We start from the raw sequence: 16,355 nt of genomic DNA on the forward strand, positions 1-16,355 counted from the left end.
ACTGACAGCTGCCACCATCCACGCTGGCTGACAGGTATTCCTAGGAGCCAATTTATGAGAATTAGGCGTAACTGCACTGAAATTGATACTTATCAAAACAAAGCACAAATTTTAAGGCAGAGGTTTCTGGATAAGGGCTATACGGCAGACACTTTAGATGCAGAGATTGATAATGTTGCCCGCATGAACAGACAGGACATGCTCTCAGGACCACCTACCTTAAAAAAGAGTATGTTCTGCCCGTTCATTACTCCATACTCTATTCAACATAAAACTATACGCTATATAATGAAGAAAAATTGGGAAGTGCTCAGAGCGGATCCCATCCTTGCTGGGGCCTTACCTACCAATCCAGAAGTTGTTTTCAGGAGAGTACCATCTTTACGCAATACGATTGCACCCAACATAACTAACCCCCCACCTCGTCCGAGCTTATTTAGTAACCTGAAAGGTTTTTTTCCGTGCAGAAAGTGTCAGATCTGTCAACGTAGTAGAATGTCAAAAAAGAAAGTGGAATCATTCACCTCGACTACAACAGGCAAAAATTATACCATCTCCAACTTTATTTCTTGTAACACCCGGTACGCGGTATATCTTCTGGAATGTCCTTGCCGGAAACAGTATATTGGCAGGACGACCAGAAGGCTGCGTGACCGATTCCGCGACCATGTATATAATATTAAAAGAGGGTTCCGCGAGCACTCACTTTCAAAACATTATAGGGAATTTCATCATAAAGATCCCTCTTCCCTTAAATTTATGGGGATTGATATTGCACAACATCACTGGCGTGGCATTAATAAATCAAGACAAGTCTCACGTCTAGAAACTAAATGGATTTTCGAAATGAAATCCATGGTCCCTTTAGGACATAATGTTGAAGTGGATATCAACTGTTATATAGATAATAGCTGATCTGGCATATTGTATATACCCTGCACTATGAGAAAGGTCTTTTTTCTGACACACTGCACGCACATATGTAGTAACGACCCAATCTGGGCGAAAGGGATGCATACTAGATGGATGTCTACATGATTCATCTAGTGTTTTACTATGTGATCATAACAATACTCTTTTAGGTCATTATGTCTACATGATTTATTCAGCATTTAAAGAATTTGATTATGGTAATATCCATTTACTATTATTATGTGTGATATATATTTTTTATATTTTTTTTATATTTTTTTATATTTTGTATATGATTGTTTATATGATTCAATGAGAATTATAACTATTCAATACATTATTATTATTACTGGGGATTATATTATATATTTTTATTAAGCCAATATCTTTTAAAACAATACGCTAAGTATCTACTGATCTTCAGCAGGATATAGTCTTTCCATCCACATATTTGTCTATTTAAGTGTGGGGAGACCTCATGCCTGCTAATTGCCCGGGTTTATCTCATATCCCTAATAAAATGGCGACCACTTTTTTAATTAAAGCATAGGCTTCCCCCCCTTTTTTATATGCACATCTCTATATGCATATTTTTTATACTTTCATATTTTTTATATACTTCCATATTTTTATATTGGTACCGTTCGTATCCACCACCACAGTCATTGTCCATTTGCTAGGTGTGATATATACTGGCCATCAGCTCAGTATGATACCACCTAGACTGTTCTATTGGCATTAGCTGCGATCGTTCGGCTCGCGCATGCGCAGTTGAATGTCGGCAGCATGCTTTCAAACCAATAAAATGGCCGCCGGAACTCTCGCGCATGCGCAGTGTACCGCGCGCCGACCATTTTTAGACGTTTTCAATATCACCGATAACATGGCGCCCGCGCATGCGCATGAGGCCAAATAGCCGGCAAAATGGCGCCCGCGCATGCGCAATAGGCTGAAAAACGGCAGAACGGCGCCAGGACACTTTTTGGCGCAATTTTAGCTTATAAATAGCAGTAAGGAGACGTCAGGCATGCATGGCATCACCCCTACAGGAGACGTGTTATTACACGAAGCGCGTCTAGGAGGAGCCTCTGCACGCCTTGACGTTACGCCACCGGATCAGGAGGTCCGGTGGCCATCATTTGTATTCACTGGTCAGTGCATTTAAAGAGCTCGTTTACACTATACCTATACTGGTACTCTAACCCTGTACGTTTTACTGTTTTATCATAATGATATATACTCATTAAATACTTTTTATAATACTACACCATGAGCGTTTTCATCTCTATCACCTGGCACTGAGCCTCCACATCTCAGCCCAGCATTCTAGGAGTCCACCCAGGCAGGACAATTTGGGATATTGGTCCAGATCAACTTCTCTGGCAGCCGTCACCCCATCTACCACCAGAGGGCACCTTTATCATCAAGCTATTCCTTCATGGGACCTCCGGCTTCATGGAATTTCTATGTGCACATTAAATTGCACTTCCGGTGAGTGGGCAATTTTTCTACACCTTCATGTTAGGATTCTGGAATATACCCATTTGGATTGAAGTTATCTATACTCCATCACTGGAGTATACCTTTTGGACTGATATTTTACCACCTTGGACTGTTTAACATTCAGTTTATAGGACTTTTCCATTTCTGTCATATTTTGCCATACTTTAGATAGTGGGTTTTATTTGTATAGCGCTGCACACCCTATTTTCATGTCATTTTCCTAGAAAGGCTTTGTGGTTCCTTTTTGTGCATCAGCAGCTTCTTATTGGTGCGCTCGCTATCTCACACATTTATACTCTATATTCAAATGGTCTTCGCATAAATGGTTCAACATGTCAAACAACTGCATTACAGTGCAGTCCAAGCCAACAGCCCTCCGGTTTTAATAGAGGAGAAAGGGATTGTGTCAGTAGTGTGTCACAAGGACAGGCGCTAAAGAGAAAACCCTTCAACGAGAACACTTTTTCATAAAAGTGGGGGAAGGACTAGATCCAGTCAGGTTTCTTAATTCAGTAACATTAATTCCCTACAATTCTTCCCCGTGTCCCACAGACAGACGTAAAAGGAAAGCTCCATAAAGAAAACACAGCAATAAAAAAAAAAAAAAAACACGAACAGAAACTCCAACACCTCCCTACTATACACAAAACTAAAGAAAATATTTAGACAGAAATGTTCAATTACAACATGGCTCAATACAAAGCCAAAACACAGATAAACCTACACATGTTGGCAACACAGTTTTCCAGTGTATTCAATATCCCAGCAGACAGCCTTGATACTGTTCATTTTGAATTGGATTCATGAAACTACTTAAAGCAGAGCTCCACGGAAAAGGGGAAGTTCCGCTTTAAGAATTTGTCCCCAGATCCCCATTAAGGATTGGCACCTTTGGGGAGCGAGGGGGGGCAGGTACCCAAATTTGACATGTACCCGCTCCCACTGCGATCGCCTAGGTGATCGGAAGTTGCGCCCCCCCCCCCCTCTCTGTAGTCTTCTGGGACACATGACAGGTCCGAGAAGACTATGGGGCCATTCACAAAGCGCAGCGCTTCTCGCGCATGTTGCCACAAGCTGTCACAGCCGGGTGCCCACACTGAAGATGCCGGCGTCTGGGAGAGAAAACGGCCAGTGAAACTAGCCATGGTGAGGACACCGCTGGACCGAGGGACAGGTAAGTGTCTGTATTTTAAAAGTCAGCAGCTACAGTTTTTGTAGCCAACGTCTTATTTTTTTCAGCTGGAACGCCGCTTTACCCTCTAAAAAGAGCTACTTGGATGCAAACTTTACTGCGGGAGCAGTTTAACCACTTCCAGTCCGGACACTTTTACGTCCTTCCTGTCCAGGCCAGCTTTCAGCGCTATCACACTTTGAATGACAATTGCGCGGTCATGCAACACTGTACCCATATGAATTTTTTTAGCATTCTTTTGAAACAGATAAAGCTTTATTTTGGTGGTATTTATTCACCACTGGGATTTATTTTTTTTTGCTATATAAATGAAAAAGTCCAAAAATTTTGAAAAAAGTATTTTTCTTATAAAAATTTTGCAAATAAATAGTATTTCATCATAAATCTTGGCCAAAATTTATTCGGTTATCTTTTTAGTAAAAACAAAAAAAACAAAAAAAAACAAAATTAGTTTATAACCAAAAAATATAATATTTAAATTTATTTTTTTTACATTTTTATATTATTTACATTTTTTTTTCTACATACTGTCACCCTAGCAGTATAGTGTCACCATGGTGATGCTGTACTACTTGTGGGGGGTGACGATTTCTTTTTTTTTTTGTTACACTAATTGCTTTTACACCCATAAAGGCTGTAAAAGCAATCATTTCTCTTTCTCTCTGGCTGCATTCTTGCAGCCATTGAGAACTACTGAGTGATCTGTGAATGGTCACAGCTTGTCACATGGTACAAGGCTGTTGTGAATAGCTTTGTACCATGTGACCTCTGTGATCATTCACAGATTTCACACGTAGTAAGCAATGATGTCAGAAGTGACATCTTGCTTACTACTCTGCATGTGATCACTGATTGGCCAATCAGTGATATGATTGGGACCTCGCACAGAGGTCCTGTATGACGATTGGTGTTTCACTTAGTCCGGAAGACACAGTGGGCACCGGATCGCGGTGCTGCACGCTCCCAGGGAGCATGCACAGTCCATAACGGCAACCCGCCTCTGGACTGCCACCGTCCGGCCGTTTATATACAACGGCCGGACAGCAAGTGGTTAATAAAATAAACCTACACAGTGCGGGAGATTTACTAAAAATGGACAGTGCAGAATTTGGTGTAGCTGTGGATGGTAGCCAATCAGCTTCTAACTTCAGCTTGTTTAGTAAAGTTTTGACCATAAAAACTGGAAGCGGATTGGTTTCTATGCAGAAATGCACCAGATTTTGCATTCTCCAGTTTTAGTTCATCTCCCCCACGTCTACAAAAACACATAACTAGTCATATACTGCACTGTCTATGAATATATACTCAGACACTAAAATTAGTTCTGCCTTCTTGCATTACTAGACAACACACACAACACACACACACAACATGCTTGTTAATCAGGGGTGCAAAGTTGGAGCACAACGAAAGCGCATATCACAGGTGTGGAAAAAACAAACCTATGTAATCCCTAAAGGAGGCCTAATGTGAACAGACATGCATCTGCCAATATCCACCCACATTCGGTCAGGTCCTACAAAATGACCCTGGCGCTGCCTTCTTCAGCTTGGTCCAATGAAATCTGAATGAGCTCAGATGTAAACAAGTTACGGGTGAACATCTGCCTACATCCAGCCCATGTGGATATACTACATTCTGTTCTTGACATTACGGGTTTTATTCATTAAGCTGCAGAGTAAAAAATCAGGCTTACTTTTGCATAGAAACCAATCAGCTTCTAAACTCAGCTTGTTCAATTAGGTTTTGGCAATAATACGTGGGAGCCGATTGGGTTCAATGCAGAAGTGAGCCTGATTTTTCACTCTGCAGCTTTAGTAAATAAACCCCGTAACATCAAGCCAAAAACGTATTCACAGAGTGCCAATGTGAGAGGGGCCAGACAGTGGACAGGGTTTGGTGGTGTCTGTGTGAATAGCTTGGAACCTCTGTGTATGTTACAAATGACTGCAGTAACAGTATTTACTTGATTAATCAAGTGGCCATGAAGTTTAATATGCGGGTGGGCCAATGTATGCAACATAAAGCTCAATGATGTTTTCCACTTTCAGAGAGTAGAAAAAAAAAAAATTCCTCTGTTGACTGTAGCAAATAAAAGCATTGGAAGTATGTGCAGCTTGCTTTGAAGCAAAAAGCTGCAGGATTTTTTTTTTTTTTTTTTTTAAACAGATCTCCACCAACCAGCATTGGATGGGGTACATGGAAAAGTTTTTCACTTTCCATCTGAAACGGATGTATTCATGTGATTTCCACTACTGTACTAAGTATGGCTTATTACAAAGGAAAATCCACGCAGGAGTTTAGCGTTAAGGAAAATTGCAATCGAGATTTTTTTCTTCAAGTTAACAAGTTTTTATACATTAAAGTGTTACTGAACCCACAACAGTAAAATCAGTCTGTATATGCAGTAAAGCATGCTTGTTGTGCTCACTGTGGAACCTAAGGGGTTAATCCTCTGCATTGTGTAAAAACGCTGTTAGATCCTCACTTCTCTGCTCCTCCTCTTGTTCAAATGTCCACGTCTTATCTCCTGATATGACAGACTGAACGGTAGCCATTCTGCACATGCTCAGTTTAGTGGGTATTGCTAGAGAGGTTTTTTTTTTTCTTGGGAGATGCATGTGATCAGCACAGGGCCAATCAGCACTGTCCAGCCAGACATCAGGGGTTTTGAATCTTCCTAAAGAAGAAAGAAAACTCCTCCTACAAGCTTTAACCAGTGCTCTGCTGAACACTGATAGAAGTCACAAGACTGCTCTAACTACAGATGAGAAAAGGTATTTAGCAGTTTATATGTACTAAAATAATTGCATTTCCATGTTCTGTGTACTGTGGGAGACCAGATATAGTGAATGCAGGGTCTGGGGAGACCAGATCTAGTGAATGCAGGGTCCTGGGAAACCATATATAGTGAATGCAGGGTCCTGGGATTAGGAACACGGAGTACTGACTTGATTGTAGCCATATCAGTGCACTTGCAACAGAAACAGTGCTATCAGTGACACTTTTTTTTTGCATTAACTTTCAAATTTTCAGGAATAGCTTTCTGGGTGTACCTCATATGGCCATATTTCCCCTTTACTTGTATTATGCAGCCTCACTGCAAAGCTGGCCGTACACTTTGCAATCTGATTGAACAATCTTCTTTAAATCATCCAACAATCATGTAGAAGAAGAAATTCCCTAACAACATACAAATAAGGTGGGATGCTTAGCTAAGGCCCCTCCTACTACATAGTTTTTGTATATCCAAAACCTCTCGCTTATTCAGATTGCAAAGTGCATGGACAGCTTACTGGTTCCTGCACATTACAATGTATTTATACAATCTCCATTAGATTTACCAACAATCATGTAGTGGTATGGCCCATCTTAAAGTGGAGCTCCACCCAAGAGGGGAAGTTCTGCTTTAGGACTGGTCCCCAGCTCCCTGTGTACAATTGGCACCTTTGGGGAGCAGGGGGGTATCTGAATTGGGGACGTAAACAGAAGTTCGACAATTGCAGAGGACTGGAGCTCCGATTTATAGTATATGTATACCATATTTTTTTTTTGGACAGAATAGGGAAAAATTAGAACCGCTGTTGGATTGCACTGCTGTCGGGCATGTTTAGAGAGATTCCCTCACTTCCGGTCCTAAGGACAACCTTTTTACCCTACAGGAAGTAGTGAAAACTCCCCAACAGCAATACAGACAGGGGTAAAAAATTTTTTTTTTTATTTTTATAAAGAAGTGTAAACCCTCACCTTGTAAAAGAACGCATTTTAAATAGAAATTAAAAGGTAAGATATTTCTGTATGGATATAAAACAGAGGAAAACAAGATAAAAATGTTTTTTTTTTTTTTTTTTATATATGTGATCACATTCCCTCCCTTTGCAGCTAAGAACAGAGAGCTGGGGGAGGAGAAACAGTGGGACACTGAACTTTCTAGTGAATAGCTTTGCAGGGAGAGTGTGAGCAGAAGTCTGATCACTGGAAGAGAGCACAGAGTTCCCAGCACAGCTAGAGAACTGACCATGCTGTGCTCCCATGCCTTGTGTGGTCAGTTTTTATTAGGAAAGCAGCAGGACTGGCTAGAATACCAGGGGTTTCAACAAAAGAAGCAATACAAAGAGAACAGAATATTTTTTTCATGCAAGTACATGATACAGCGAACACATATTTGGAATATGTTGGGTTTACATACTCCAAGTTGGGAAAGGCAAGAACCCCTGCCAGATTTTTTACCCCTCAGTCTGTTCTAAGCCCTTCCATGTACTCAATACTTTAAAAATATAGCTATAAATTGGGGCAGTTACCTTTAGCTTGTTAGAATTTGCAGGGGAACACATAGGATGCCCTCAGTTGCCATTGTTACATACACTCAAACATGGAGGCTCTCAGACTATAGTTAGGACTGCACTATACGGAGGGGCCATGGCAAGGCAGTGCAGCCAAGTGTGCTCAATATAAAAAAAGTTTTTAATGACAAAAACCCCCGACGACTTTGTATTGTATGGTTCCCTGTTGTAGACTTTACCTCACCCCCAGTCTGGTATGGTATCCCCAATGCAAAAAGCAAGCAAGAATCTCTAACAAAACTTCAAAGAGCCGTAAAGCTTGATGAGAGGTTCTCTACCCCAACTACATATAAAAAAAGAAGAAAAAAAAGTTGTCTATAAAAATTGAATGTATTGTTAAAATGTATCAATTCAGGCAGATTCCTGCACTGCACAGTTGGATATTGTACAATTAGATTGTAATGTGTTGGCATATGCCACCCACTCACATGGAGAGACATCTGCACATCATTATTCACATCTGGACAAAAAGCATTAATTATTTCGCTCTACCCAATAATCAGGGAGGGAAGAATCCGCAAACTTCCAGAAAGATTTATTTGTAAAATCTGTGTGTTAAAGACAGGGATACCAATCATGTCCCTCTACAGTTGCCCCAACCTACACATTCCTTGCCCAAGAGTTGCATCACTTCAATAAAACTGGGGCAGATTCTGCCACTTATAGCCAGTCTATTACTAAACAGAAACCCGACAGTCACAACACATCCAACTCATGGCCAAACGAACGAGATTTCCCAGCACACTTACCAACCAGTCTGCAAACAACCAAATTGACACCCTAACAAATAATGGTAAAAACAGGTTTTACGGTTATGCGTTGTCCTTCAATATGCACCTTACCACAAAGGCTAGTTATAGGTTGGGGTGGTTGCCACTTCATTTCGAAGCCCATATTTCAAACTATGTATCAAATACGTAAAATGTACAAATAGCTTTGTAAATAACTTACAGTTACAACTAAGAATAGGCAAAAATGTGAACATCCAATCTTAGTATAGAACTGCGAAAGCTTATTATAAAATATTTATATTTTCCCAGTTTTCAGCCTTAGCATTCTTTGATTGGCTGAGGCAGGTGGATGATGTCAAAAGCTCTGCCTTAGCCAAGCAGAGGAAACATTGTACTCTGTTTCAGTATTTTTTTTTTTTTTATTAGGTTTTAAACAGGATGCAAATATTTAAGGTTCGTCCGTACAGTTTCTAATAAAGCAGCATTGGTAAACCTGAGTGCAGTGCATCAAATAAAGGACAGGCTTGAACCAAATGCTAAGAGCATGATTGTTGACCACTCTGACATAAAAGGTGTGCTATGGATGCTATGGCAGGGGGGAGAGAACAAAAAGCAAAAGAAACAAAAAACAAGATCAAGTAGCATTTAACAGAAAATGCATGACCTGTGGGTCTACCACCTCTGAAGAAGGCGGGAGGGGAAGCTTTGTATTCATTCATAGAATACAAAGCTTCCTGTAAATAGCTGAGCAGCAGTCTGCCTGAGTCCGTTTTGTTCTGGGAGCGGGATGGAAAGTCCCTGTGGCACTGTGAGGAACACAGTGCTGTAAAAGCTTCAGCTACATACAGTTAATACAGTATGCCCAACAAGTACACCTATTAGTGCAGTATTATTATACAGCGCCAACAGTTTGCTCAGCGCTTTACAATATAATGGGAGACAATACAGCAACAATACAGTTCAATACAAGAGGGTTAGGAGGGCCTGATCCTGGGAGCTTACAATCTAAAGAGTAAATAATTTGTTTGGGCCAACGTAGCTTTAAAAGGGGCATTAAAGATGGAGATGATGGGAACTAACATTTGAGATTTCCACTCACACACAAACCAGATAATTATGCTCAGTGGAAGGGCTCATGTACACTGCAGATGATAAACTCACGTTCAGGAGCTTTTCTGCGTTTTTTCAGCCGCCGCAGAACTCTCCATAATGTTTTCCTATGTGCTCATGTACACGCCGTCGTTTACAGGCAGTTGAGTTTACAGATGTTTTTTTGAATGCACCAAACTTACGTTCAGGAGTAGATTTTATCAGCGTTTCAAACGCCAAGCGCTTGTACACGTGGCTAACCGCGTTTGTGTTTAGAAGCGTTTTTTTTAACTGTTCCATATCCAAATGCTGCCCAGAGCCTTTATCATCATCAGAAATGAATGCAAAGCGTTTTCCATGTATTCAAATGGGCCTAGCACAGCAGCGCAGTCAGTTCCAGGTTTTGCGAAGGAAAAAATGGTGGAACGTGCTGCATTATGCTCATGATGGGATCCATAGTGAATACAACCAGAAAAGACAGGTGATCAACACATACTGCTCTCTCTGCTTCTGCTCTCTCTATTCCACTCAAAATGTCTGAAATAGTTAATTTTTTTACTGTTTGTGCATTGGAAGGTCTCCTGTTATCTTTAAAAAACGCTTCTAAACGCAAACGCGCATAAACCCGGTATGCAAACGCAGCTAGACGGACTTTTTTAACCACTTCCAGACCAGACACTTTTACCCCCTTCCTGACCAGGGCAATTTTCAGCTTTCAGCACTATCACACTTTGAATGACAATTGCGCGGTCATGCAACACTGTACCCAAATGAATTTTTTACCATTTTTTTGAGACAGATAAAGCTTTATTTTGGTGGTATTTATTCACTGCTGGGATTTTTATTTTTTTTGCTATGTAAATGAAAAAGTCCAAAAATTTTGAAAAAAAGTGTTTTTTTTTTATAACATTTTGCTAATTAATATTTCATTTAACTAATATTTCATCATAAATCTTTGCCAAAATTTATTCCGTTATCTTTTTAGTAAAAAAAAAAAAATCCAAAGTTTATAACCAAAAATTATAATTTTTAAACTTTTTTTTACATTTTTATTTTATTTTTTTATATTATTTTTATTTATTTTTTACATACTGTCACCCTAGCAGTACAGTGTCACCATGGTGACACTGTACTACTTGTGGGGGGTGATGAAGATTGTGGGGGGTGATGAAGATTGGGAAGTGGTTAAACCTACATTTTCCAGCAGTCAATTTCCATCATTCAGAAGTGTTTTCCAAACGTCCCGTGTACATGGAGCCTAATGCTGAATACTGGGCGGAATCTAAACATATACATGTTACATTATAGATAATATAATAATTATAACATTATAGATAACCCTGTACAATCAGAACTACAGACTGAACATTTAGTTTCCTGGACATGCCCCAAAATAACCGTTTCTTCACATTAGACAGATTTTAGGCTCTATGCAAAATAGGGTTAAGAGTTCCTTTAAAAAAGACCGCATGCTTACAAAAAAAAAAATGCAGAATAAAAGAAGGAAAAGCTCTCATGACTTGCCAGCATTTGGAAAGACACCAAAACCGGGCTACACAAAAAACCTGAACAATCCAGGAACTCATAGCAAGGAATCAAATACAATATGCTTGTGTGAGCAAACAGACACAAACCTTCCCAACTAAAGACATTTAAAACACAACTCTATATGTATTTCTCATTTTTAGCTACAGACCTATGTGAAGACCATTCATAAGACACGCTTAGAACCAGGTTCCTCAATCTGGCAGAAATCTATACAGCACCAGCAGCCGTAGCCAGCCTGTGACAAGCACAGCACATCACTGCTTTTCACCTAGTAGCAGATAGATAAAAGCACTGCTGGTTACAAATGACACCAACTTGCTGTCTGACACAGTAGATGACAAAAGAGGGGCAGGGCTGACCATTCAAGAAAAATTAAAAGAACAAGCAGTAATTTGTTTCTAAACTGACCCCAACTATCACCTATTGTTTGACCTACTGACTTTGCAAATCTAAACCCCTCTTCCAATATTGTTCTGTGCAAAAAGGGACCAGAAAACAAAAACCTGGCAGGACATCTGGCTTCCAATGTACAGGAACCCACTATAGTGGACTTCATTTTGTACACCTAAAGAAAGCTTTCCTTCAATAACCGTAACCATTGCCCTCCTCAGGACTTGCCCCCCCTTCCTGACTAGGACATTTTTTGTGTTACGGCGCTGCGTTACTTTAACTGACAATTGTGCGATCATGCAACGCTGCACCCAAATGAAATTTAAGTCCTTTTATTCCCACGAATTGAACTTTCTTTCCGTGGCATTTGATTGCCTGTGCAGTTTTTATTTTTTGCACTATAGAAAAAAAACAAAAAAACGACAATTTTGAGGAAAAAAAAAACTTTTTGCTATTAAACATGTCCAGTAAAAACATTTTAAATATCTAATTTCGTCATACATTTATGCCAAAATGTATTCTGCTCCATGTCTTTGCTAAAAAAAAAAAAATCCCAATACGTGTAAATTAACTGGTTTACGTGAAAGTGTTTACAAATGGCAATATACTGTAATTTTAATTTTTTTTTTATTTTTACTAGTAATGGCGGCAATCAGCGACTTATAGCGGGACTGCGGCAGACATTCTGACACTGGGGGGAACTGACTTGGTGTCACGGACATCCCCAGTGACACCAATACAGTGATCAGTGCTAAAAGCACCGACACTGTACTAATGACACTGGGCAGGAAGGGGTTAACATGAGGGGCGATCAAAGGGTTGACTGTGCTGGGATTGTTTTACGGGGGGGGGCGTCAGTGTGCTTCACTGTAAGCATATTGCTTTGGATGGCGTCCAGGATCCGGTGATTGACAGCCGTGGCCGCAAATGGCGGCGTGGTTAGGGCGCAAGCTCCCCCTACCTGGAAATGCAAAAATCTCCCATGCTGCCCTATAGCAGTATTTCTGCTATAGGGCGGACGGGAGGCGGTTAACTACAAAGGGAATTTGGAATTCTAGGTGCCAGAATCAACACACTATATTTGCTCAACTGTCTCAAAATCAGACACAACAATCCAATATTTAAAGAGGAGCTCCAGTCTCCTGTTTGAAAATTAAAAGTCAGCAGCTACAAAAACTGTACTGTAATAAACAGCCACTCACCTGTCCCGGGATACAGCGTTGTGCTCAGCCTAGCCATTTTCACCTCCCTGTCCCCTGCATCTTAACTGTGGGCACCTGGCTGTGACAGCTTGTGGCTCTACAACCGGGTGCCCACTATGCACGCACAAGCCTCGCTGCCCATTGTCAATGGTCCCACAGTCTTCTGGGACCTGTCACATGTCCCAGAAGACTGCAGGGACAAGTGAGAACGCCTGCTCCAACCGCCTAGGTAGTCAGAGGGGAAGTGGCTTCCCCTATTGGGCGAGTGAAGCTCCACTTTAAATATACATAAGAACTGCCACCACTGTGTCATTGCTATACACGAGACAGCATATAAAAAAAAAAGCTGCAGCAGGTATTCAACACTTTGGGTGGGTCAATGAGCACCTGATATCTCCACCACAGGCACGCTTGAGCGATTTGTAGCTTGAAGCTCCAAAACTCAATTGTTCTATATGGTGCCTGTTCACACGGGATTGTGAAAACAGGGACAATGGAGAATAGATTTAAATTACTTCATTTTTAGAACTTCGAGCTACAAATCTCTCAAGTGTGAAGGTAACCTTAGCGATGTACAAGGAGGAACCACAGCATGCTGCAGTTTTTCAACACACAATCTAATGGAGAAGTAAAGGTAGAATGACTTATGGTGACAGGGTCACTTTAAAAAGACACTGGGGGTTACTTACTAAAACACCATGGTGCAAAATCTGGTGCAGCTGTGCATAATTAGAAACCAATCAGCTTCCAGGTTTTATTGTCAAAGCTTAACTGAAGGAGCTGAAGTTAGAAGCGGATTGGACACCATGCACAGCTGCACCAGATACGGAGTGCTCCAGTTTTAGTAGATGTACTCCACTGTCTGCACTCCAGAAAACCAGATCCTTTTTCCAAATACAGGTACATTTTCTTCTTTAAAAGCAAAAAAATGCCTGTTTATCCTGCCAGAAATCCATCACGTTCCCAACTTTCTTTCCTGGGCTGAGAACACTGCCTCTGCTGTTTTGATATCTCAAACAGTGTTATCAGCCCATGATATGGTCAAAGATGCACCAGAATGAGAACAAATGATTCCAAGATGACATCGGTCTTAACCACTTCAATACCGGACACATTTACCCCCTTCCTGCCCAGGCAATTTTCAGTGTTGTCATTCAAAGTGTGACTTTGTGCGGTCATGCAGCAGTGTACCTATAAAAAAAAAATGTATCTTTTTTTTTAACAAATAGAGCTTTCTTTTGGTGATATTTAATCTCCACTGAGTTTATTTTTTAGTAAATAAACAAAAAACCCTGAAACGTTTAAAAAAAAAAAAAAAAAAAAACCCCAAACAAAACAAAACCACAAACAAATTTTTCTTGGTTTCTGTTATGAAATTTTTCAAATAAATAGCATCTCCTCATAAATTTAGGTCAAAATGTATTCTGCTACATTTCTTTGGTGAAAATACCCCAAATTAGTGTATATTATTTAGTCTGTAGGAAAGTTATAGAGTCCACAAACCAACATATATATATAAACAATTGATCAGTTCTGATGCACTGATGGCCCATCTCATTTCTTGAGGCCAAAAAACCGCCAGGATAGTACAAATACCCCCCAAATTACCCATTTTTGGAAAACAGACAGTCCAAGGTATTTGGTGAGAGGCATGGTGAGTTTTTTGGCGGTTGTAAATTTTTGTGGTTTGCTAGGATGCCAAAACGGAGATTCTCTGGCTGACAGCTGAATGTAAACAGAGTCATGGGATGCTGACGTTACACAAATATGGCACTGGGCAGCAGCTGAACGAGGTGGGCATGTGTTATTGGTTGCTAGGATGCAGTTGACTGCACAGCTTACAGCTTCTTTAGCAGCAAGTAACACTATGAAGCCAATTGCATCGTAGCAACCAAGGATGCTGCGTAGCCCGGGAGATGAACATGCACTGAGAATAGCCTGTCTAGAATGGACACCCATGCCTCAGTGCCAATCCCAGGCACCAACACTTGTCATGTGCAGGCAAGACAGAATTCTGAAGAGTGACCTCAACACTCATTAATTACAGGGCTGTTGTATTGTCAACAATGCAGACCTCACAAATTACTCCAAATGATAAGTGTTATTGCTTCTCCTCAGGACCACCAGGATCCCACAAATTACTTTCAAGCCCTAAAGCTGGCCATACACTGTGCAAATTTCAGAAGGTTCCTTAAAACTGTTTATAAACTTGCTATGTGTGTGGGTCTGTCAGTCCCTCCTACCCGACATCCCTCAATCAAAAAAATAAAAGGAACTGGGCAGATAATTATTTGCCAAACAGCAGCTGCATGCAGTCAGATGGATGCTGCTCCAGTATTCTGACAGCCGCTGGCTGCAGCTGTCACACTGCAATAGTCTGAGGGGGGGGGGGGGGGAGAGAGAGAATTCTGCCATCTGTGCACAGGCAAAGGAATTTGATTATTTTTGTTTAGCCTGAAGACTGAATGTTTCAAAAAAAAAAATTCCAACAGTGCATAGCCAGCTTAATGATGCATTTACACTGTTGGGTTTTATGCGTGAATTGCAATATGCTAAAGGTATGTGTCCCAATTCCCAGTAATAAAAATAGTATCTGCTCCCATCTCAGCTCTTCCGTAAAGCGCACTTTCAAAAAAATACAACACATCCATTTTATTTCTGAATTTTAGTGAGTTGGGAGGCCAACATATATTAATAGCAGCCCATCAAAATGCATAACCTTGGCAACAAATGTTAAAGCGGTATTAAACCCAAGAGCAAACATTTATCATATTGCAGTTTACCATTTCTTAGATGTGATAGCTACATTAGTTTTCTTTTTTAGGCTCCCTTTCCCTAATTTTCACATGCAAGTCTGTTTTTCAACAGGACAAGCTGTCCTATCAATGTAGCAGTTAGAGGGTTAAAAAAACTATTTACTAGTGACAAGAGTGCTTACAATGATCAGCTTTTATTTGTAAACAAAAATATTTATCCCAAAGGGAACAAAACTTATCTGGAGTTTGGCCTCAATTTGTTAGTGCATCTAAGACCGGCCATAGATGGAATGTTTTTTGTTTTTGTTTTTTAAATCAGCCTTTGGCTGATATAAAAAAGAATAAAAAAAATGAAAAACAGATTCCACCAAGCTGTGCTAATGTATTCTGAAACAGGGATGCCTCAGCTGTCAGAATACACTTATCACTGCTGCAGCAGATTGGCTACAGGCACTGATCGAATTAATGTTTTTCATCATTCCTGTTACAGAGAATCCATTAGATCAGCATCTCTTGCGTAGCAATGGCCATAGATAGATCAAAATTTGGCTGGCCCATGCTGAACTGGGCAAACTTCAATCCATCTATGGCCAGCTTTAGCCTGCAGACTGAATAATAAAAAAAAAAGATCTAATGGCCAGGTGAATGACTTCATTACACTGTTGGGTTTTAACGTATGCGCTGCAATG

General features: G+C 40.4%; 1 protein-coding gene across 1 annotated transcript in view; it reads right to left on the reverse strand.

Annotated features, from left to right (window-relative positions):
* The window catches only part of MTA2 (metastasis associated 1 family member 2), a 44,188-nt gene that overhangs the window by 25,639 nt on the left and 2,194 nt on the right, over positions 1-16,355 (reverse strand). The window lies entirely within an intron of this gene.

This window comes from Staurois parvus, unplaced genomic scaffold (genome assembly GCF_062004578.1).
Source record: "Staurois parvus isolate SC_StPar_1 unplaced genomic scaffold, SC_StPar_1.0 ptg000694l, whole genome shotgun sequence".
Classification (NCBI taxonomy): Eukaryota; Metazoa; Chordata; class Amphibia; order Anura; family Ranidae; genus Staurois; species Staurois parvus.